At 40.0% G+C, this 26376-nt stretch overlaps 1 protein-coding gene across 2 annotated transcripts in view; it reads right to left on the bottom strand.

Annotated features, from left to right (window-relative positions):
* Window positions 1–26376, bottom strand: part of brinp2 (bone morphogenetic protein/retinoic acid inducible neural-specific 2) — a 186222-nt gene that overhangs the window by 121987 nt on the left and 37859 nt on the right. Inside the window, exon 3 of one of the 2 annotated variants that reach the window (XM_028427310.1) lies at window positions 14979–15041. The exons of the other annotated variant lie outside the window; for it this stretch is intronic. The gene's annotated coding sequence lies outside the window, so the exon portion shown is untranslated. The remainder of the gene's footprint in view (window positions 1–14978; window positions 15042–26376) is intronic. 2 annotated transcript variants of the gene reach the window in all.

Here is a 26376-nt window from a genome sequence, read left to right as displayed (position 1 = left end):
CAGGCTTCTATTCAGCCCTTCTGGCTTCATTTGCCTGCCTCTATATATCGCCATGAAAAAAAAAATAGTAAGAAGAAGTGGAAAAGCTCTGCCGAGGATGTTTAATATGCCGCCTACATGTTTAAATGGGCTGAACGCAAAGTGTGCGGCTCGAGTCTTTATGCAGCTTAATGTAATGACTAGTTCACTAAAAACTCTTCTTAACCTTCACACCTTTCCGACAGGAATATGCGTGTTTAGAATTAAGAGTTATATAGGCAGTTCAAAAATCAACTGCCAACTCGGGTGTTATATGTTGACGTGCAGCCTGAAGGTCCCGTGTGAACCTTCGAAGGGTTAAAAGGGCTATCCATTTTAGTATGGCTAAAAGGCAAAGGCTGTCTCCTCTATTACATTATACAGTTTGTGAGAGTAATGTTTTTGACAGATAAGACGAGCTATACCGAGCACACTACACAGACAGCGTTGTAAAAGTGCATAAAGGTTCTTTATATTGCCTTTAGATTTGGTCTTAGTGCCCTCTTGTAGTCTAATGTGTGACTTTGAAACAGCACTTTATGTTGTTTATGTTCTCAGCCAAAGAAACTACATGAGTAAAAAAATGCCCACGACTGGTGTTACTGTAGAACATCCATGTGTAAATGTAATGTTTTATGTTTTTATACAAGCTATTTGTACAAAAACATTTTTGAAGACTTTTCAAGTTATATAAATACTATTAAAATCTGCCGTTTTTACATATTGGTCTTTTTTTTTTAATTGTACGTCAAAGATGGTACATCTTTTTTTTTTTGCCAAAAAAAAGTTAGCCAATAAAGTTTCAGAGGACAAGCCAAGAATTCTTCATTTTCTCTGGCATGTGTGGCAGTCACACACACACACATTCTCTGACTCCATTTCCAAGGCCAACACTGAGGGAGGACTCGAAAATAAGCCACAGTCAATTTAAAACAACAATCTGACAAAAAAAAAAAAAAAAAAATGCTATGTATGTAGTTAAATAGTGCTTCATGCTTGATTATCTGTTTTAATGTGAAAATGATCTCAAATGACTTGGGGGTACTAAAATGCTTCTCTGTAATATATCATAATTATTAAGCTGGTAGAGGCAGATTTCAAAGAAGCACACATTGTGGGGAAACTTAATAACATCTGGGCCGTCTGGCCGTAGGCGTTAAGCTTTGATGGACAAGCTCTACATAGAAAAAAACATCCAAACCAAGAAAACTAATTTAAAAACCCAGGATATTGCAAAAGTTTTTTATTTGTGTGACAGGTGTCCTCACAAACAAAAATAGAAAGGGGGAACGTCACACAGAGCAGCGGATGAGGACTACCCGATTGTCGGATCACTTGCTGTGACTTTGTCGCCACGCCAGCTGCTGAGAACGCGACAGCCGCTGTTTCTCGGTCTTTGTGCATATACAAAGTAAACAGAAGGCTATAGATGTTATTGATGAGAACTCTAAACCTGCAGAGAACAGGGATAAATAAATAAATATATCCCGCCAGACGTCCTGCAACTGTTGGTAAGTTCTGGCTCCCACAGAGCCCTGATCTCAACATCCAGTCAGAAGACACCCAGACAGCCTGGATACACAGAAGAATTGAGGCAAGATCCTCACACTGCAAACTACCTGTCAAAAAGTGGGTACCAAGGAGAAAAAAAAAATATTTGATTTTCTAAATACACTCTACAGCATGTGTTTTGAATGCTGCCATTTGCTCCATAATTATCCCAATAGTCATTCATTTTACATGGTTACACAGGGAGTCACCCACCACAGCAGAAGCCTTTAATGCACATTTGCAAATTTCTTTCCACCATATTGGACACGTTCTATAACTGACCACTCCTCCATTTCATAAATACTTTTCCCATATATATTTCCGTGCTTTGTAAGCTGATAGGAAATAGTTTTTCTGACAAAGGGATGTTGAATATTTCAGGTGGCCCTTAGCAAAGCAGGAGAATTATTACACTGTATAGTCATTTCCAGTGGAGATGGGCATCAGCAGTATAACCTGGCTCATCAGGGAACGTTCTCAGCACAGGACTGCTGACGAAGCTATGCCAGAAATAGCTCATGACTTGCAATTTAGACTGAACAAGAGCAGCGATCGTTTCAGAATAACACAATGTGACTATCCCTCTGATTTCAGCGCTCCGCGCTCTGATGAGACATTGTATGCTGAATTGGCCTTCACAGATAATTTTGACTTGATTCTGTCAATTCCAATATGCTAAGTGAAAGTTCAGTCAAGGAGGACTAACTTCCGCTAACAGTAAACTTCTAAATAGTGGTTTTAAGTCCCTGCAGGAGCCCTGTTTCCATATAGGTAACAGTGTTAAAACACAGGCAAAGAGGTGGCGTGGGAGTGGACCTAAGGTGAGTAGGCAGGTCGTAGAAGCAGGCTCACCACACCTGTCACTCAAAGCAATCACGCCAATAGTTGCGCAAAATTGTAAACGCTAAAGTTCCTGACGATCTTACAGATTTTGTTTATCTGCAGTGACAGATAATCCGACTGATATAGATTACATTTTTTAAAAAGAGTGCTAGAAATGATGCTCCTACTATTTCTACTTCTACTGCACCAAAATTGTTGCACTGGGACCCAGCTCAATTTATCCAGTTTGTGTCAACACGATCTCATCTTACAGTGTTGCATTAAATTTGCACTTTGTGTCAGAATCACTGATAATTTGCCCCAGTGTAAAGCCAAGCGTGTCTCCACTGTCATTTCCTTTTATTATTACTGTGTTACGGTAGTGGGAGATATGAGGTACAAATGTTTGGTATATCTTTATTAGCTCTAATCCAATCAGGTCCAAACATTTCCCGACTTTATGATACGCAAGGCTGCATTATCATTTTTGCAGTGCGTGAGCTCCAGCGAGGAGGTGTAGTAGCAGAGCTGGATTGTCAGGGTGAAATAAACACATGATAGCTGATCCGCAGAGTGTTTGTTCAAGCCGTCACATGTACTCAGGGTGCTGCTCAAAACTGTGGGGGTTGATAGGTCCCCTGTTATCCATCCGTCCTACATTACAGCAGCAGCAGCAGCAGCTGCCACTGCAGCCTATCCTTCCCCAAATGTCCTCTGCGACAGCTAACTCTCGAGCTCTTTGGATTTCTTTTTGCTTCAGGCAACGCCATTCTGACACTGAGCCCGCTTGTTTGGAGTTATGAGATGCCAGGTTAGACCAATTCATTGCAAGAGTTTTTTTTTTGTTTTGTTTTTTTACACAGGAACAATACTCTTCTTTTTTTATGCCATCAATAAAAATGCAAAATTACAAACAGCGTTACACTAGTCCAACATGTGGCAGAAACCACTGTCCTTTAAAAACCCTTTCCATGAGCTGAAATTCAACGTAAATCTCATTGAACTGTACAGCACAGATAGAGTTTCTTATAGTGCCTCTTGCCGGCACACACAAGACAAAACTCAATAACAAAACACCCCAAGAGGGAGAATACACAACACAAGAAACATGAGCACAATATATCCTCAGAACACTCACTCTCAGGATGCCAATTTAAGGTATCGATCAGGTTGGTGCTATTTTGAAATCATTCATCGACACGGGTGTATATAGAGTTGTGCAGAATTGTATAGGGAAGGAACAGAAGTTTGCTTCTGTAACAGTAGCCATATTGATTTGAATGAGGAGGAAAAGGTTTGGATTTATCTATCATCCCTCATGCCAGTGCCACTATGCAGTAAAGCAAGAGTTTGGGCCCTCCACACTGTGTTCTCTTCACACTATGAAGAGAAATATACTGCAGTACTAATATAGTACCATCATAGTGTGTGTAAGTGTAAGAGGGCTTTTTTTATCAGTGGAAATTGATGGAAGTTGTCAGATTTTTTTATTTTACAAGTAGCCTAAAGGTCTTGTGTTTGAATTACCAACACTACCTCACACATGAACGGCACATTTGGTTGATTTCCACCTACCCCAGTAACAACAGATGTTATCATGTTCTCCATGGATGCCCAGGATTACATGGGGCTGATGAATAAAGACAGCCAGAAGTCAACAGAAGGTAAAAATATCTACCTCTTCCTGCATTTCCAAGCATCAAGTAAATATACTGAACATATATTTTAAGGATTAAAAGTTATAATTTATTCTGTTAATGAGAGTTGAGCCATCTGAAATACATCTAATCCATCCCATTACATACATGGCAGACACCACAGCCTAACCCATTAAATGTGACCAATGATAATGCAATTCATGATTAAAATGAATTAATCCCTCAGCATCCCTTTACTATTAAAAAAATGTAACACTTAATTTGTATACAAAGTATACATAGATTCACCTTCCACAGTGTTTTAGTGATAGCTAATCCCATTAGCATGGGAAGCCATCCTCATTCTTCTTCTAATCTATACAAAGAGTCAGTCTGGTCTCTGTGGATTAGAGCCGGATTTCCAAACATGGTGTGGGGAAAGCCCACCCCCATTTTAAATGAACGGTTATGATTGGCACAATGATGTTTGTATCAAGTGGAACTATATGGGGTCTAAGTATGGCTGACCAGGCTGCAATGCCATCTGATTTAGTTTATTACCAGTCTTACATTTGTTTAATGCAGTAATCTAAGCTGCATTTATTGCACTGGCTTTTTTTAAAGCAATAAATCGCCTTAAAAGCAGCCAGAGTCTGTATTGTTCCATCAAAATATATTATAAGAAAAGTGAGCAGTGGGCTATACTGTAGCTACACAATGTTTTTTTTTCTTTTCAAAGATATCAACACTATCTCCTTTCTCATCTCGGCTCACAAGGTTTCAGACACTGTGTCTTTGCCACAAATAATGCCGCGATATGCAGAATACGCACAGGTGCAGATTTAAAGGAGAGTGGAAGTGTGTAGGTGCATTATAAAGCTGTCTCATCCCTCCCCGTTATCTTAAATGCACTTCTGAAAGGTGCTTTTTACATTTAGCCTCCAGGTGTTATCTCTTTCTGTCTCATATTAAAGGCACATATGCGTGCAGATTTATCCCTACATGCACGCAAGTCCTCATGAATACATCTCCACGCTGTACACACACACATAAATATACATATATGTATATGTTATCTACCTGACAGACAGAGCATACATAAACCACGACACCTCTGAATGTTTGGAGTCTCAGAGCAGCAGCATGCATAGCATGATAGATGGCAGCTGTCACGAAGCATGATGAGAAGGGTGATAGATGGCCGCAATGACATCGGCCACACCTTTCTGCTTTTTGCCCGGGAACAGCACAAAAAGAACCATGATGAATGACTTTACTTTATAAAGCCTGATAAGGCCCTACAGTCACAATGTTACACAGTAAAAATAGCTCATAGCCATGCCATTGTTTGTGTGTGTGTGACAACAATTGATATGCAGCAACATTTACAACATACCACGCCGTGTTCCCTGTGTTGCTGACAGGACAGAAAAAGTGGTCTCATTTTGTTATTATTAGTTGTTTCCCGTTTTTCATTGGCAACCTACATCATAAAGCTCATTTATAAACTATAATAAAATACAGTATGTAGTATTTTATAGAGTGAAAAAACAATCTATCATGCTATTTTATGATTATACATACATGCATCTACATATAGTCACACACACACACACCAGAAAATGACTGGATAATTCCACAAATGACAAATCAGCTTGTTTGCTTGACACAGTCATTTATAGTGCTGCAGGGATGATGTATTTTTGTAGCTCAACCCACTCAGCATCACATGGTTTCCCTCAGTGGGAAAAAGCTGAAGGCAACTTCTTTTTTTTGGAGTCACATAATCAATTAAATTATGACAGTCTCATGTCTACATGTTATTTTAGACATCTAACTGAGACTACATTAAGAAAACTACATTGACACTGGGACAGAAGAGATAAAATGCTAACACGTTTCCAGATTTTAGGCAGACTGCAGAGGAAAAGCTGCAGTTCCTTCAGTGGCCACTTGAGGGCTGCTCCAAAAGCAGCAAAAAAACAGGCCTAGTTACTTTCACCTTTTTGATAACTTTACAAAAAGTGAAGTATTATACAGTATATTAAGTCATAAATGTACGCATCATGAAGGGCGGGGCATGTTGAGTGACACGCACTGCTGTTGGTTTTTAGTCCTTCGTGAACTTGTCATCATTTGCCCCGCCCACAATGACGCATTGCAAATGGTAATATTGTATTTAAGTGCACATACTTCAGTGACACCATATGACTAAATATAATTCATATTTTAATCATAATAATTGGCTTTTATGTTGGCAGCTATCTATGGAGGGATGAGGCGTGCCGTTGCTGTTATTCATTGTTGTGTGAATGCTTATACATTGTATGCAGGTTTTAAGCACTTTGTTTTGAGTTGAATATACATACACACAAACACAAAAAATGATCTGCTTTCTTTCTTCGGAAGAAAAAAAACCAGCTTAAATGGTATTAGCCGTGGAGATACTGAGCTTCCAAGCACAGCAGATTAGCACAGTAGCATAGTGCATGTTGAGAACAGTAGGTTAACTCATGGGTGTTTGTCTCCCTTTCCTGGAGCAGATTCTCATCCATTCTGGCCTGTCTTTGGTAAACAGGCCGTCTTGTGATATACACATGGCACAGTTTGCTCCCAGCCAATTCTGACAGACACTAAACAAAAGGACTGCGGGAAAAAAACAACAAAAAAAAAACGAAACTATGAGCAGAACAATACGTTCTTCTATGTTTGACACTTTCTCTCCACACTGTCTGTTTTCTCCATCTGCTCAACCTTGGGCTGCCTCCATCAACTCACTATAGTATGGTTATCTCAGTATATAGCATGCGGCACACATCCTGACATGTACACTAAGGTACATGCTTACACATCACTAACACTGCACCCCCCCTCCCTACCCTCTGATTTATTCATGGAGGCTGATTAGTCTGCAAGGCCAATATAAGCCAGTTGTATCACTGTGGGAGCAAATTGCTGTTAGTCTGAGCTGCTGGCTAGATTTACAGCTTCTTCCTTAATGGGGGCGAATTGGAGAAGCGATGGCCGGTTTAATTAAAGAAGCTAAAAGAGCTGAAGAGCAGCTTCCAGGTCGCTGATGTGTATATGCAGAAAGTGCTGCTGCCTGATAAACGACAGATAGGTGTGTGTTTACATATGTTTACCAACGGGGAGCTGCCACTTCTCTCCTGAGCCCTTTGCATGAGAAATGTGCCATTAAAGGCCATGTTCTGAAAGCCAGTCCCAGTTTAATACCAGCCAAACTATTTTAAAATGGCAGTGTAAAGCATCATGCCATCATCAATCCACTGAGATCTCCCTGAGTTTAAGGTGTCAGCAGATACATTGTGTAACCGATATGGCAAACTTTTTAAGGATCTGTTCATATTTACGCATCAAGCATTTATGCAGCAACATTAGAAGGCATTGGGAGTCAGGTTTCGGACCACCTAGCAAATGTAAATCCAATATTTTCTGCTTTTTTAGCTCTGTTTTTAGTCTCCTGAGGGGGAAACGGTTCTTCAGATGTCAAATTTGGCTGTTGTGTAGGTGTTTCTTTGTCTCGAGCAGGTAGTGTGCAGTGTATTTTTAGACCTTTGCTACGAGAGAGAGAGAGCTCCCAAACAGTAAATAGGCCTTAACACATTATGGAGCGTTGTAAAGCTAAAGCGAGCTGCAGACTTCAGTGTTCTGTGTAATTATAAAAAACACAGATTAAGACTGCTTAAGGCGAACATTCAACACAAAGTAAAAGCTGATGTTCCTAGTTTAATTCATCCTGTGCAACAAGGAATAACAGTACAAATTTATAGGTGCTCCAAATAAAGGGTATAATAGTTAGTGTCTTGACGATCTTGTCGTGTATTCAATAGATAATGTGAACATACTGACTGATCTAGAAGTTGTAGCAGCTTTAAAATCTACTACTGTAACTTAGGAGCAATGGTTATTGATAATTAAAAGCAAACTAAAACCCACATATTATCTATGTTTTATGTTCATCCGTAATCCAGTCCAGTTGCTTGTATAGCATGCACTTTAAAATCAAAAGTGCCACTGATCTCTGTTTTACCCAGACATTATATAATCCCCTATGGACCAAGTACTTTGCTTTTATTTTCCAGGAAGATTCTGGAGACATCCTGCTGTGAGACGGCTGTTAAAGGCAGAGGGTGAAGGCACCCCGAGGTGCTGCTCAGCTGCTGCGCAACTTCCTGTTAAGGAGACAGTGATGCTGGGACATCGCTGACAATGAGCCATCACCTAAATCAAGCACATGAGACTGTTTGGAGACACTTTGTTGGAGAATGTGAATGCAAATGAGTAGTATCTGAATGTAGGGCTTCCCACTGTGAGTCGGAAAGGGTTAAATCAGTGTGCAGACTGCTGTCATCGTCTCCCAGGAGTTGTAGTGTTATTCACCGTCTGTGGAGCAGCTCCAGGATTCGTCTTTAGCTGACGTCATCACTACATGCAGGCTCTCTGATGAAAGGATTAAACAGAAACTGGTACAAATTCTCCAATTACACCCAAGCTGGAAAATTCTATTAATCTGCTGACTAACTCTGCCTTACCAAGTCTTATTTTTATTGATTCTCATGCTGCATATATTGCAGTCAGCTGAGGAACTCCTACTTAAATCTGCATGAAAACGAATCGTCTTCTGATCATAGTTGACGTACATGAACATTTCGACTCCAAAACACTGCACGTGTAACTCGGGTTTGCTTCGCTATTGTGTGCAGGCTATTTGTCTAATATCATAACAGCAGGTGCAAGTCATTTTCTCTCTATAAAATATTGTTTCTCCCTTTCAAAAGCTGCTTACAGCCAAACTCTGATTCAGATACCGCTGTGACAACTGTCACAGGTCCATTTTCTAAACAGCATCACAGCCTTTTCCTCTCAATTACCGGCTCAAAAAAAGCTAAGGAGGTGATAAAGTTGTAGCCCATTACTTTGGAATAGCTGTGCAGTGTCTCGGTGGGACCCATGTAATACTTTCTGTTTTGTTGCACTGGTAAAGTCATATTACTTAATGGCGTAAATATTTCTGTCATTTGTGTCCTGTGTGTTCGGCATAGACTTGTAAAAGCTGTATATTCAAAAGAGAGGATAACCGTAGAATATGTGTCATATGTGACAGATAAAAATGTAATTTTAGTTGATATTTTTGGGGGGTTTTTTGTTTTTTTTTCTTCCTACTGATCTAACCTGGCTGAATGTTTCCACATTTGTCTTTTTTTCCCAATATTGTTGTTATAAAAACTAATTTATCTGTGTAAAATTAGCTTGACATTATACAGCTACACTCTTTAAAATGTGAAAACATTGGATTTTTGGTTAGGGTTAGCCTTCTAGATGCAAATGGAACACATAAAATAGATGGTGACCCCACACTTTCAAGCAGTAGTGTATATATTTATATACATATACTTCCCATTAGTCTTGAGAGTCTGAAATGCAAAAGAACAGAGTTGTACTTTTTTAAGTTTTAACAAAACAAGCACTAATCTGGGATTATTTCCCCCTTGTAGCAATCCTACTTCATTTTCAGTGCAGGGGTTCAAAATGAATCCGCCTTTGTGTTTCTTTGCGAGGTCACAATAGACTTGATTTATTAGTGGGTAATGCAGGCTGGCTGCTTCAGGACTTAGCAGGTCTTCCTGAGAGCACTGCCCTTATCTTTTTCCAGCCCTGAGACACACAAATACAGACACACCCTTAGCGGTAAAAGCTGAGGCGCAAACCATCGTACAATACTTTATATTTCTTATCTTATTCATTAACTTGCTCAGCCTCAGACTTAAACCTCATCACCCCATTTTTTTTTCTGTGTGTGATTGTTTTTCTGTGTCTCTGTCCGTGTGTGTGTGTGTGTGTGTATAAGTTCATGGAAACAAAAGGGGCCAGCTCTCGTGCATTATCCTCCCCTGATAAAAAGGGAAAACATGAACCCATTAAGGCCGGGGGTCTTATCTATTAGCCATGAACAATCTCAATGACCTTTCTGTCTTTGCTAATTTCACACAATGGCCTGACCTTTAAAGCAAGTCTGACGCAGACACGCGGCTAGTTAAGGATCTTTGCCACAACAATGCTGCTTTATCCTGTGCGCCGTCGACAAAAGACGGCTGTAATTATCTCCCCTATTATTACTTCTTTTTTTCCCTGTTCTCTTCCTGTGGAAAGTTGGTATTAAAATCATTCATTTTCCACTTATTGTGATTCAAAAATCCTGCCTGTTTGTAAATACTCACGACTAATGAATAATCATGCTTCAAACTCAATTTCGGCTGCATTGTAGTGCTGCATTTTTGATCAGTGTGCTCAAAAGCATGGGGTTATGGAGTTTGCTCTTCACCTTTTGTTCAAATGTTTGTTCCATATTGGTGGGGGTGGGGGGACCTCTACAGACCCTCAATAGCTGGACTGTAAGAATATATTTGCTGCTTTTGACCAAACTGGGCTGGATCAGAATGGCTTACAGGAAAACACTGTTTGTGAACGATATGTTTTATTAATTACATTATCATGTTAGATTTGGAAAAATACATTTTGCCTACTGAAATATTTCTCTCATGGTTGTTCAGTAAATATAACCCTACAGCTACTTCGTGGTTTCCTATCCATCTATCCATTTTTCATCAATTATCCAGGCTCGGGTCGCAGGGGGCAGGAGCCTAAGCAGGGAATCCCTGACTTCCCTCTCCCTGGCCACATCCTCCAGCTCATCCAGTGTGATGCAGAGCCATTTCCAGGCCAGCTGAGAGATATAATCCCTAGGTTTGAGGGTCTAGGGCCTGCTTCCAGCTGGACATGCTTGGTCAACAGTGTGACAGGGAGATGCCCAGGAGGTATCCTAACCAGGTGCCTGACCCACCTCAACTGGCTCTTCTCAACACAAGGACTAGCAACACCTACTGGATAACCGAGGATGGCACCCGTGAAGGAAATTTTATTTTACATGTTTTCACGATTTGATTCTTTCCGAGGTTAAAAGGTCACAAAAAAATGAAGCCAAAGCACAGACGTGCCACAAACTGCAGTTCCTTCAGTGGCCATTTGGGGGTGAATCTAAAAAAATCAATAAATAGGTTCCCGTGTTGAAATGTGACATATTACAACAGAAATAATCATGTTTAAAACTGTACAAAAGCTATTTAAGCAGAGGGCACACTTGTTTTATTTACATTGATTTAAAGGTCACGCCTGCATTTTGACTAACAGGCTGAGTTAGATCGTAACTTTTCTGGTCACATGACCATCAGCCCACCTCAGTTCCACAGTTCAGATGCCACAGCTTTGGCCATATGCATGTTAAAGGAGACTTGAGTGATGTCTCATTCACACTTTTTGAGTGAGATTAGTTCCAGTTCAAGTTTCAGGGTGAATAAAATATAAATAAAATATTTAAAAGGAAGTGCGTTGTCTTTGCTATAAGTGGTCACCGCTCATTTTATTTTACGTTTTGTTTAGGTCGAACCTGTTGTCTGCTAGTAAGCAGCTGTAGTAAGCAGCTGTCAGTTAAACCCACTAATGTACTTTTCACCGCTGTTCTCTTCTTTGGGAGGTGTTTGTGAACCGTTGTAGGCCAATTTGGGAAAACGTTATTAAAAAAAATTTCATCCGATTTATAGCATTACAGAGACTTTGTTCGAGCATGTCTGCATTCGTCGCCGTGTTACGTCTTATTCCCGACAATCTGGTCATTTGATTTTCCCTCAGCGGCTGCTTCAGAGCCACAGAACTGAGGCTTAAACATGAGCATAAACTGAGCCCCTTTTTCCACCATGTCCTCATTTAATTGGCTAATCTGCTCTGCCCTGCCCATGAGCGCAGTAAGCCAGTTGTCGACTCAAAGAGGCCTCTCACTTCAGATAAACCAAAGGGAAGAAAAAAAAAAAACATCCAAGACTGGAGCCTGATTTTGCCCATAACAGAGAGAAGGATGAGACTTATGAATTCTATTAAGATGTATAAGAAAACAGTTAATCACACTTGTGTTCTGCTTAATCCATGTATGGACAGATGTGTGCCCGTAGGTGAGGCAGGACAGCGAGAGGATGAGCCAGCTGCAAACAGAAAAAAAACATACACAATGCCACATATTGTCCTCCTGCAGCTAAAAAACAAACTCAGGTGACAAAGAGAATGAGTCAGTAGTTAAGCGCTCTTTTCTTTTTCCCTATTGTCAGCGTGAGATATGTGCACGAGACACGACTCTTGCATGAGTGAATGTTGGCCCTAAATTTAGACACAGAACCCTTCTGTCACCTCTCTCTCTCTCTCTCTCTCTCTCTCACACACACACCCTCTCTGTCTTTCCCTCACAGGCTTATTTGTCTTCTCTCCTCTCACTTGCTATCAGTAGCTACATAAAACCAAGTGCATAAATCGTGCTGAAGACGTTTAGGAGCGTGTAACCATAAATTTGCACAATCTACAGGAGGAGGAGAGACGTACAGGCCAGACACCTGTGGAGAAACTAGCCTGACATGTGCATCATGTTTACTTCTTGCAGCATGCGCTACATATATGACATGCACACTGCAGAATTCAATGGAGGACCCACTAGACATTGCATTGAAATATGCATATGCTGAACATTGTAGGTATGATACCCACTAATACTACTGTGGAGTAAGCTGGGTGAAAGCACAAAAAGACCAGAACAACAACATTGTAGCAAAAGCTACCAATTATCCACATAATCTACATTAACCCCTGCACTAATGTGACTAATAGATTGCCTATTAGATCTTTATCTATTATCAACATATTTAGCCCACAGAGCTGTAGAAACAGCCAATCCGAGCAGTTTTTTTTTTCATTTGTTGGCCTTATAAAAGTAGCCCTCGCGTCCCAAAACCACTCACTGGATTAAGCATTAAAATGTCCATTACAATTCCCCCAGAGGCCAAAGTTATGACACACCATCAGCTCACTGTCCAAACACTCAAATTAGCAACAGAAGCTAAATATAAAGCAAATATTTAGCCTCCTTCATTAATGATTAAGCTACATCTTTCGAATCAGCAATGTGCCTCTAAAACATTGCAATGACACAGAATAATACCAGTTACAGAGGGGCAAATTATCTGGCAGGTACATCTGTCTCTGACATTCTTTGACATTGTCATAGAGGCTGGTAAATATATACAGTATACGTAGGAAAACAGAATATGAGTACAGCTGTGTTTTAAATGTAAATAGGCAGCACACTGTACCTGAGCTGTCTTTAACATGATAATACCAGACATCAAGCTTCAGTAAACAGCCCCGTTGTTTGGATGTTGGCTACGTGGACTCAAAGTGATCGCTGTAAAACTGTGGCTCACTGTTGTTCTCAGCCGGTCTGTCGTTAAACGCTGTGATGCAGACAGAACAGCGCGGGTGTGTCACTGTCACTGTCAATAAGCTTTGAGAGTGTGGGTGGGTGAAAAAGTTAAAGGACAAAACTATATTGAAGAAGAATGCAGAAAAATTAATTTACTTAATGTGTCTTTCATTTGTGTATTTTCTCTTTTCATTGCTGTATAAATACTCAGGATCATTATCAGCCCTGGAGTTTTATAGTGAAAGTTATTCTGCTACTATAGCTGCCAACATTTTTTTTTTTTACAACACAATGAATCTTTCAACATAAATTTAATGAGTATGAATTATTTAAATTGCTTATAACCACATCACGACAACTCATAGCTGACATCGAGGACACTCATCACGAGCTGGCACACAACAGCGTGTCAAGACAATATAGTCTATGCGCTGTCATCAGCATCTTTTTTTTCCTCCAAGCTCTTACCAAGTGCATAAAGTGATTAACACTATTATACTAAACGTGTGTTAGTCCACAGCAGAACTGTCATGCTGATCAGAGAAGCTTTAGAACTGGCCCGGTGACCCCACACTTTTGAAAAGTATATAATAATAATATAATTGATAATAATAATTGAAACCTTTATTAGTCCCACAATGTGGAAATTGCTTAAGGCAGCCCAGCAAAGAGCGCCATACACCAGTGAGTACACTGCAGGCTATGCCACTGCTGCCCTAAATATACATGTGTATATACCATTGTAACACATTGTGATTCACTCTGAAGGTTCTTTAGGGTCACCAACATATTAATAAATTCATTTGACATTTAGATGATACAAAAACAAAAAAATCTGCTCCAATTTTAACCATCAGGAAACTTTATATAACGAGGAAATAAATGTATAATGTTGAGAACTGTGTGACCTGCGAGACTTAAAAACAACTATGAATGTGAACCTTACTGAGAGAGGGGAGAACACACACAGAGAATCAAAGAGAAAGTTAAATTCTTCCAGCAAGTTGGTCCACATATCTCTGCGTCTCTGACGTTCCTGTTCTGTCTGACTTGATTTATTTTTTAAGTGCTCTAAATCATATATGTGAACATGAGGAAATGTGCCCTTATAAATGTCTACGGTTTAAGATGCAATGTCCTTCCATATAGCAGCCAGTGTGCCGCCTGGTTAAGCACACGCTCACACTGTTAGAAACCAGTTTGAGCAAAATTCAGCTCTTCTACTTTCATCTGTGAGTTTTAAATCATAACATATGTCAAAAAATGTTCTAAGCTCAACATCAGCTCGGGAAAGTTTGTCAAAGTTTGCACTTTTATCTCTGTTGCAGTATGTTTTTGAGCTTTAATGTAGTCGCTGCCATTGTGATTAAAGACTGTTGGCAGTCAGGTTTTGGTTTAACTGTTATTTTAGCCTTTTTCTTTCTTTGAAAAAAAAATGGCTAAAAATAGTTGGTGCCCTTTTCGGCATCAGCTAAGAAAAAAAAAGTAAAAAAAAAGACAATCTTCTCCTCACCTTCCCAGGACTTAGGATTTAGAGTGTATCAGTGTATCTACTATGATGCTTGGCAGCAGTCTGCGCACATCTCCCTCAGACTGAGGAAGGGCATCTAATCAGTGGAGGATTTCCATACCTGCCTCCCGCCTCCGGTAATCTGAAGTACATCACACGTCTGGCCCAGCTTTATTTCAAGAGTCTAAAAAAACAGATAAGCAAGTGACAGAGATGGAGATAACGTTAATCCCAGAGTGGCGCCAGGTCGAAAGGAGCGTCCACTGCACAACAACAATAAGGTAACGAAGGGCCCGAGGGCCACAGCAAAGCCCGGCTGAAATGAGGAGGGGACGGAAGAGGAGTGCAGGGTGGGAATAAGGAAAGGAGATAAGAAGAGAAGAAGGCAGGGAAGGAATCATAGGAGGATAGATGAGGAGACGAAGGAAGCACGTAAAACACACCTTTGCTAACACACACCCTAAACTTTGGCCCCTTTCGACTTCGCTTGTGTATTTCATGTTGCGATAAGGTGTTCAAAACCAGTGATGAAGTCGGGCATCACTATCACTAACACAGACGATGTCTTCGTCTGGTTACACAAACAGCAGAGCCCGCTCCAAACTTTATCATGTGTGAGACCAAAACTACCTTGTTATGTTTTTTTCAAAGGGCATGTTTCTCCCATCCGCCACAAGCTTTCCTGCCATTTTCATTACTACTATAGTCATAAGTCTGATTTTTTTGGTGTTCATTCAACCACAGGAGCATAGCTACATAAAAATTCAAATTCGAGACAAATTTGGTGTTTTTCTGGTTTCTACCACAACAAATCTCAAATTGCTGGGTAATATAAAGCAGGCTCCGAGCCTTTTAAAGAGAACACACACGAGTTTAGTGTCTTTGTAGTTTAACTCAGATCTGTTGTTGCCACAGCCAGTACACTCATGTAATACCGCTTTCCACCACAAGGGCAGTCTAATGAGTAACAGCAGCTGTAATTACAGCACAGCTTTAATCTTAAACAACTAACAAATTCATTTTAAAATCATCACCTCATAAACAGGATGAACATAGCAGCCATTGTCTGCGAATGTGTAGCCCCATCTATATTTTTTGTTTGCACCAAATGTACTATTGTACTTTGATGACCATACCAAACCCATACTCAAATGCAATTTACACTATGCGCACAATAACTCTGCATGAAATGAAAATGCACCAAGATTTGAAAGAAAATAATGTTACATTAACTGCTTAAAGCAAGCCACCATAGCAATAAGCTGATGTTCCTGTTACATTTTATTATCGCTACTGAGCATGTCATGATAATAAAACCTACTTAATACAATTTCATACTAGGTGAGAACAATTATAACAAGGTCCAAAGCTGTTAAATCATACCATAAAACAACATAGTAGTTGACTTTATTAAAGGCAAGAACTACCATTGATCGTCAGTCAGCATATTGAGAGAGCAACCCCCCCACCCCCTGTCACAAATCCCTGTCTGACAAGGACAGGGAATGACAGATCTCTTCAGAGCGACGTCTCTGTGACAGACCTGAATAAAACGTTTGACTGAAGTGTCAAATATTTGAACTCCTTGAACCGCCAGCTGCGCTCTAGATCCGTCTCTCCAGACAGTCTCAGAAGTGAACACGACACGCCGGTAGAAAGATAATAGAAATCAAGCTCTGATAGGAACTTTTAACTGCATTCAAATTTAAATATTTAAACAGCTGAAGAGCATGAGGAACAGTCAGCTTCCTCTGAGCGTCTACAAGGTTTCCATTCAAAGAAGATTGAGCGACTGCAACAACAAGATGTATCTGCTCCACGTGACAAGTGGAATCAATATTCTCGATTTTTCCACCGAGACTTTTGTCACACACAAAACTATGTCACCTCTCTCTGCTGTGTCTCCTCCAATCACTCGCAGAACAAAAAGATGAGTAAAAACGCTACCAGAGCCACTTCTATATCATCTTCATGAGCTTGCTGTATCACTTCACTGCAGCCACAGCTTGTGTTGTTTCAAAGGTCAAAGGCTTTCATTTGTTTTTGTCATTAAAATGCCACAATAAAAAAAAAACATCACATTATATACAGCTCCTTGTGAGTGCACACTGTAAAATGCAAGCACATGTGTGTAAAACCATAAACTGTGTCTTGACCCCTGTCCTTTTTCCAGTACCAATTATTTTTGCAGCACAAGTCACCTTAGTTACCAAGAGAAAATTAAAGAGAGAAAAGTCCATTTTTGAGGCCGCGTCAGCCAGATGTGAATGTTCATGCAGTATTGTGTTTTCAGATTGTTAAGGGGCTTATGTGCATGTTTAGGGACTTGAAAAGGACAATCTCTGTCAAAGCATAAGGGGTCTTTGCCAACAGGTACCTGCTGCTCATATTCATCACACTTTAGACGGGTCAGATCTGAATTTTTCTTAAACCTAAATAAAGAAAAAAGAAAAAAAACGTGATGCTAGCACTAAAAGAGTTAGCACAGTGTGAGGTGATGCTTGACTGTGCTAAAAGAGTTAATGCTTAATCCATTCGGCGATTGTTCGGCAGCTCTTGCAGCCTCTTCTCAATGCATGGCCTGGGCAGAACTTTGTTCTCGGTAGTGTGTGAGAAGAATTGTGTGATTGGTCGGAATGTAGTGGGGGCATGATGAATGAGGTGAAACGCAAGAGTTTCTTCAGGTGCGCAGAACACACTGTACACAGACTTGGAAGGAGAAAGTACAGCTGGCAAACTTCTGGAAGGAGATTGCATAAACACAGCGCATAGAGGAGAATGTCTGTCCAAAACGTGGCGATGCTGCATATTAAGAAATTAATCCCAGTATTGATCACGGCGTTGCAGTGGCTCGACGCCCACATTAAACACCGGGAGACAGGATGTATTATTCCAAACAGTCATCCACACGTTCACAGAATTAAATTCACACAGACCAGAGGTCAGCTATACCTAATCTTCTATCTATTACCATGCTGTGAGCGCTTAATACACCCACTCCCTGATCATTATCGGCTTGTTAGACCAGGTAACTACGACTGTGCACACAATTTGCAATACAATCGCATTGTCAACCTTTTGTGTGTGCAGTGGGAGGGCCGTATGAGGAGTCCTGCACACACACTTCTCACGGAGTGTGAAAACTCTGTGCCGAAACAAACTTTATTCAAAAGGTCTTTGTTCTTGTGGAGTGTGGAACAAGCTTTATCACAGTCAAGCATCACCTTGCACTGAAGAGGTACCCTGGCGCCAGAGGGCCTCCTTGAGCGACCATCATCAAGCCATTAACTGTCCATCTAAAAATGGAGCAGAAAAATCCATGCACCTGTATGGTACATAACAAAGTAGGAGCTGCATGAAGAAATAAAAGCTTTCTACATCTTTACTAATTTAATGAATCCATCAATTTTCACCAGCTGTTCATTATGCCCTAACAAGCACATACATCACAACTCATTTTTTTAATTAGGACTCAATGGCTTATGTCACATTGATGGAGAATGGCTTGGGATGGGAATATTAATGCAGTGGCAGTGGCCCTGGTGCTGTCACCCATCATGCATCAAATCGGCATCCACCCAGTTTGGCGCTGTTGCAGCAGTGTCCTTATTTTTCTCTCTCTCTCTTGTCAACACACCACAGTCAACAATGTAGCAGTAACACTGGGTTTAAGTAGTAAAAGCACATATTACCTCTACATCTGTTAGAATATTAAAGACACCTGTTCATATTATGCCATTTTTTTCCCCCCACAGCTGCCACAATATTACTCACTCCTTATAAAAATCCTTGTTTTTTTTGTATTTTTCTTCCTCTCACTCGACTTGACAGTTGACATTGTCCCCATGGTATTACTTTATGACCCTGGGACCCAGCCAAACTACTAAATATGTATTATAAAAGTGTCAAAATGCTACAGTTTTTTATTTTTTTGAATGGCTGAAAAGCTGACATAAAAAAAAAATCCGTGGGATAGTCGTGCAATATTCATGGGAGAAAGGCACAATAGAGGGAGAGGTGTTGACGGCTAAACTGCCTACTGCATAAACGTGCATGTACACACATCAAAGCGCGACTTGACAGCTCAATTTTCATTCCTGCTGACTCTTTCAGCGAGCGAAAAAACAGGAATAAGTCGCACCTCTTGTCACCTCTTTTGTTTGCTAATTAGAGGAAGTTTGTGCACGGGCATGTTCGGAACTCCACCTCCCACCCCCCCACTCCCTTGCCTAAAAAAAAAAAACGTGTCATCACTGTTGCCTCAGCTCAGCTCAATTCCAATGGGTGACTTCTTTCTTATTTTTGTTTTTGTTTGTTTGTTTCCTCGATCTCCCAATCGTACAATTGTTCACTACGTTTACCGCCATTAAATTGCATGTAAACAACACAAGGCTGCAACTTCTTACACAGATGACAATGCGGTCAGGCTTGTGCAATTGAGAGAAATTGTTTGTGTAAGCACAAGGATTCTTTTTGTGTGTGTGTGTGTGTGTGTGCATTAAAGTCAGCTCGCTCTAATACAATATTCAAACACTCCCTTGTTGCTTTTACATGAGGCAAACATTAAAAGCTTCTCCACAACCGCATCTCTCTGCCTCACCGACTGTTTCAGCTTACTCAGACTGAGAACTGAGCTTAATCATCAGACGGGGGAGGAGATTCCCTTCAGACCTTAAGAACGTTATTCCACGACTCCCACCCTCTCCCTACAAAGCTTGATATTTAATGCATAGGTGCCGCGGCAGGCAGTGATGGACGTCCCGCTGGCAGAGAATGCAAAGCAGTCAAAACAGACCCACCTGTGTCTGTGTGAGCCACATCCCGTGAGGAGAGACATACAGTATAGGGAGAAAAAGGTGAGAGCGCCGATAAGTGTGAAGGTGACTGAAAGAAAGAGACAGGAAGGAATCATGGGATCTATTTCTATCTACCGTGTTTGCTGTGAAACATGGGGAGAGGGCAAGTAGCTACATGTGCGCCTGATTTTATTTCCATTACGCAGACAGAAATTAGACTTTGATGCACAGCCAAGAACCAATTACACATTAGCATGGGGTGCGAGTATTACAATCACGCACATGATACTGTTTTTATAGAAATGAGGGTTTTCACATGACTTTAGTGGCACTCTGCTTGTGCTTCAAGCTGGGTTAGCTGGTCAGCTAACATTTATTTTTACAGGTAGACACCTCATTAATTGTTGCAGCAGTGCATCAATGTGCCTGCCACATTGATCCTCAAGGCCTGTCAACAATAAATTACCTATAATTTGTTGACTTTTCCACTGAATTTCTAAGGTTTGGCGTCTAGTTTTAGGGTGTTATTTTATGCATTATTATAATAACTAACATTACATTTCGAAGATTAGACAGTAAAATTAATTATTCTATAAGATTAATTACGTTTCTAATTAAATATTTAAGCCAATTTTCTCTTGACATTTGTAAAGTTCTAAAGCAAAAATGTGCACTCTTTAATTGCCTGTAACAAGAGTGATCAAAAAATACATATTGCATCTCAATATGAATGATGACTTATTACACATCATAATTACACAATTAATTATATATAAAATATAGAAACGTTGTTTGCATCGTAGATAGCGATCGCACAAGGATGCACTGACTGGGTGATATATTTAATTCATATCCTATACGATAGCATATTTGCCCAATAGAACAAACAGCCACACTGCATCTTACACTTGACAGTGCTGCAATGCATTTTTTTGTATTTATTTTTTTAATGTATTGTTGGAGATGTTGCAGTATGTGGCTGCATAATGTCATATTTCATTTGAATGGTGACATTGAAAGGATCCTAATGTAACGTTTCCATCATTCAGCAGGTGTTTCCAAGCCTCATTCTTGCAGTATACTTCATTTCACACCGCCTCAAGGAATATTGACACGATGTGCAATATAACTTTAGAACTTGAAATTCAGAGTGTAGTTTAAGATCTAGATTATTTTTTTTTTCTTATCTGTTATATCATTTTGAATGCTCATTATTAAATCCAAAGGGCAGCAGAGCAGGGTGTTTTTGGACTAGTTTCGTTGCACTGGGTAAGCTGGCACAGGAGTCAGTAGCTAAAAGCAAGGTATGATAACAGTTATTGTCTATTTCTCATTCATCAGATCAAAGCTTTGAGAAAAAGCATCTACAGGATAAAAGCAGCTGCTCTTTGAAGCTGGCGAGTGAAGCAACTGCTCCTTGCTGTCAGTGCTAACAAACACCGGACAATCAAACAAACCTGATAAAAACACAGGAGCTGCCATTATCTATTACATATTTCAACAACTAAATGGTGTTCTGTCAGAGCCAAATAAATATATATATATATAAAATAAATCATATCCAAGAGAAATGAGAACTTTAAACAGCATATGTCAAAGGAAAAGTTTTCAAACAGTTAGTTTATGTCAGTTTAGCCGGTAAAGGGACAACAGTGAGATGTTTGAAATTGGAATCATGTGTTACCATTTGCGTGAACAGGTGTTACATTATTGACATTGCAGAGATATTCTGTTTTTGGAATTGTCTTAGTTTGTGCCTTAGATCCTGCTTGACAATCCTGTTAATGCATTAAACATTCTTGTGTTTTATAGAAGTAATGATGGCAAATGATCATGAATTATTTAGCTAAGGGCTTTCAGCACATGTAAAATTAAACTGCCAGGAAACCCCTTAGTTTTTTCTCTCTACACTTTAAAGAATATTTAACGCCGGGTGAATAAGGCAAACTACTCAGAATCCTTTGCCCACATATTTTTGGAGTAAGACTACTTAAATCAGTGTACACGCAGTGGATTATATGCAGTGGAAACATTCAACAGGGTTGATTCACTAAACCACCGGCAGTATCTGGAAAAGAGAGGCAAGATGATGTAAACAAACCAACCGCCAGCATGACAAGCCATAGCACACAGAGAGCTGTAGGCACAAAAGCCAGTTTAGCTGGACTGCAGCAGCTGGAAAATGCAGCTCCAACCACACATTCTGATGTAACTACAGAAAGATTAGAGCACCTGGACCTCATAGTAACCTCACATCAGGGGATTTCTATGCTAGATACTAGACAATGTACGTATACTTGGTTTTTATGGCCCGCAGCTAGATGGCTAGCATGCAAAAAACATGTCAATAATGTTTCTTGACTAAAAACTTTGTAACCTATCCAGTGTAGTTAACCCTTTCAATCATACAGACCCCTTTTTCGGGGGGCTTTTGCATGCACCCAACAATAAAAGCCATAAAACACTGCAGACCCACATAGGTTCTCTGTAATTTTTGCGAGCCAGAGGCATACAAACTAAAAAAGGTTAAGTGTATGTTACTAAATTAGCAAGTCCTATAGTAAGAAGCTGTGTGTGTCACATTACAGCATAGCTTTGCAGGCTAAGTTAGTGGAGATTCTACACTCAGACTAGCTAAACTATGATTGGTGAGCTTGTGCTACTTGTGTGACAGTAATTGAAACGATGCAAATACGGCAGCACCAAGGCTGTAATTTCCTATTCAAGACCAAGTCGAAATACAAATCACCGTTTCAGGACGGGCATGCACCTGACTGTACACCCGTCCGATCACTTGTCAGAAAACGTATTTAAATCCAATGCAGCGCCTTTGTTTTAGGATTCCCTGACTGTCTTTCAGCACCTTCTTTTTCTCTCTGCATAATACTGTATGTTTATTCTCAATGTTGTGCCTGCTGCCTCATATATTAAAGGCATCCACCCCACCACCGTGCCGCAGCCTGTTTAAAACCCCTTCCACAAGCTATAGGAGGAGGATTCACTATTTGTTTCATCAATAAGTAATAAAGGGACAGCGCTGTGGGCTGCTCGCCTCAACACTGGAGAACGAATGACGATCTCCATGACACCATGTCGCCAATCGTTACATCAACTATATACATCCATTGTCCATATTTCATCAAGATTTGTATATTGATGGGGGCAAATGTAGGAGCTCAGTCTCCTCTTTCAGCACTGGTGCTTAACTCCTTGACAAACAGCATTGTGAGCTCATCAGTCATCATACAGCATATTGACTCCTTCTGCTGGAGAGCAACCTCAGATTGACCCGTGCAGATAAAATTACAGCTCAATATAAAGAAAAGAGTAACGACCTGACGCAGTACATGAATCAGAGGCAGGACATGTGTTACCCATCAATCAAATTTTAGTGTCCTCATTTAAAAAAAAAAAAAAAAGCCTGTTTGTGCGTTGGAGAGAGAGTGTGTGTGTGTGGGTGTGTCCTCGGAGGCCCATTGTTCAGTCCATTGGTCATATTGCACGTCCCAAACTACCTCATCAACTTTAATTCCCTTCAGTGAGTTGATACAGCCATCAACCTGGTCAAGGAGACGCATTCACGTCTGATACGCTCATTACTTCGGTGTCAAGGAGACGCACACACGCACCTTCACCGCACCAAGCACTGTCTGTGGAAGGCATGCGCTTACTGTATAAACATTTTCAACCTGCTCCATGCGTTGAAAGATTTGATCAATAGGTAATCCCTGACACCGACGGAACCGGAAAAGGTCAGCGGACCCCAGCCACACGTGGATAATGACAAACATCCATCTTGACGTGCACGTGGTAAATGAGGGGGGCGTGCAACCAGCCAAGGTACATGATGTGTTGTGATGTGGTGTGTGTGATAAGTTCTTATGACCTCCTCCTGACCAGCTGTGCTCCGTTTTTGAGACTATTTTCTTTCTGTTTCCTCGAACTCCTCAGTGTAGGATTGCAACCGTAATGGACTATTACATCACTGTCAGATGAATTGTAATAGTACCTCGGTGTCATTACCAGGAAAAGCTAGATGACAAATAAGTGAATCATAGCGGAGATGAATGGCAGCGTCTGCCTCTCCGTGGTGGTATTTCTTAAGCAGCTTATTCTGAAACAATCTCGCATCCTCCCATCCTCCCATCCTCTACATTGGCAAGAAACCACAAGATAACTGTGACCCAACCTGGGAACCTGAGTGATCATATTGAGTCTTGATTTTTTTTTTTTTTTTTTTCCTGGGTACAGTCTCATTCTATCGAAGACTCTGTGTGCCAATAATCCCTGTGGTCTCAGAACATATAGTGCCATAGTAATCACAGGAGAAAAATGTGTTTGTCGAGGCGAGGAGCAGAGCGAGAATGTAGGAGGAAAAATGACTGTGGCTTCTTGTTGACCCATGGTACTGCTGCCAGTGTTGGCTTTACTACTCTGCTCGGGTCACTTTGGGTAAACAGTGCAATCATGCTCAAGAAGTAGCTGAAGTTTCAAAGTCATTCATTCTAAAACTTCTTTAAAGTTTTATACATGCACGTTTTTGGTGGGCTGGTTTTTTTGTGCAGTCAATTTTCAAATCTGAAAGTTGTTTTGTGCTGTAAAGCAACATTTCAGGCCTTCTAAGCAGATTTTCTCTTTGTCATTATTCTGCATGGAAATAGGTTCCAATATTTTGAAGAAAAAATTTGAAAAATCACAACCAACAGCTCATTTCCAGAACCTAAACTAAATGCTAAACAATATCACCAGGTTCTTCCTTTGTTTATATTACTTAGTAACCTAGTGCTGTAAAGACATATTGACAGACCAGCTGATCAATATTTGTTTTTTTCTAATATCAAATTTTTAATTGAATATATTAGAATTTGTCAAGTGACCCTATGCTTGACCATTAGTTAATTCATGTTACAACTAGTAGTCTAAATATAATTATACTATGATTAAAGACACTTGCTACAAACTGGCTTTATGACATATTTTACTATAACAACTATAACTGTTTCAAACTTTTACCTCATAATATTATGCAGCACAAAAATAAACATTTATGCCGCACAACCATAATTAGGTAGGGTGTTGTGCCATTAATCACAGATGAATCACTATTTATCATATTTATCTATGTGGACGATAAAACAGTCTTGCTGGTATAATTGCATAAGTCTTATGCATACAAATGTAAAGCAGTCAACATTTATCCAAATCATTAACAATGCATCAATGTTATGAAGCAATACAATATACCGTCAAAGTGTTAACTCACTATCGCCACCTTCACATTAGCAGTGGACCCGTCAGCTGCTGCCCCTTTTATTATTAATACCCACCAACCTGTGCAGCCATGATTTTCACTGACTCACTACAGTGCCATGCTTCTAATATGAGTCGGCATTATGGAATTTATGGAGAGACTGAAAATTTGAATATCAAAAGGTGTCCATTCATAGATTTTCATAGAATTCATTTTTACTGGAAACAAAAAGTCACAGAGATTTTTCCATTGCTTTTCAATTATCATATCAATTAAATATGCATGTGTGAAATGCTGTAATTATTAATTTGCCATTTAACAGGCAGCCTCTGTAAGAAAAATGAATCACAAATTACGGACTCACTCTGCTGGACGGTGTCAACTGCTGGACAGCTCCAATGTTCCAATTACACGTAGGAAACTCTATTATACATTGGTGAGATCACGAGATGGTCACAGTCTGCTTCACTGTTCTCTGAAACCAAGCAGCAGTGGAGGAATTTAATCTATAAGGAACATTTCAATTTTCCCACCATTAGGTTCCTGGAGATTTTAATTAAGCTTAAGCTATAAATCTCCATTTTTTCCTCATTTCTCTGCTGTCCCTCTTTATACTCCGTGAGCTCAGTCACTGCGCTGCATAAAAAAAAAAAACAGCATGCAGGGGATATGCAAACAAAATCTTTCGCTGCATTAGTTTCAGTGCGACCATGTGATCTACAATTAATATTAGACAGTAAAATATTCTCCACCATTTCTGCCAACAGGGGTTTTCATTAATTTTCACTCTGTAATGAGACAGATTGATAATGATGCAAAGGCAGCGCTGCTGAGTGACTAAGGGAATAAATTATGAATGATACTATTTGTGTCTGGTCATTTAAATGACCCAAAAACAAACCTCCAAATTTCAAATGCGTCTAAGCTCAGGAAGTGTCATTATGAAAGTTTTCACAAATATGGTACGTGTTTACTTCTGCTGTAAAGTCAGTCCTTTTTTCATGTGAGGTCTAGGGGGGATTGACTTTTGGAGGTACCATCAAGTGGCCACTTAAGGAACTGCAAGTCGGCTCATGCCCTCGTTCTTGTCAATAGGAAAAAAATAAGATTAGTGCTAAATAAGTTCTTAACAGAACATTTATAACCTGTACAGTCCTTTAAAAATTGTTGAAATGTTCACCTCTTGTATCTTACTCATGTAGCTGTCACTTCAGATTACTAGACTACAGTGTAGCGCCAGTTCAAAATGGTCAAAATCAGGAAAATGCTGCCAAATTTGCCTACAATTTGTCAACGTTTGACATTTATTCCATTTGCTGTTAGATTTTAAGCATTTGGAACTGTATTATTTATTAGTTCAAAACTGGTACTGCATTCTGTATCTGAATATTTCTTTAAGTTCTTTTATTGATTCTGCATTTTGTACTATGATGACCATTTACTCAGAGGTCAGCTTTCATTTTTACAGCCTT

The sequence above is a fragment of the Parambassis ranga genome, chromosome 17, assembly GCF_900634625.1.
Source record: "Parambassis ranga chromosome 17, fParRan2.1, whole genome shotgun sequence".
Lineage (NCBI taxonomy): Eukaryota > Metazoa > Chordata > Actinopteri > Ambassidae > Parambassis > Parambassis ranga.
The sequence above is the reverse complement of the archived record's forward strand: the minus strand, read 5'-3'. Positions and strand labels throughout refer to the sequence as shown.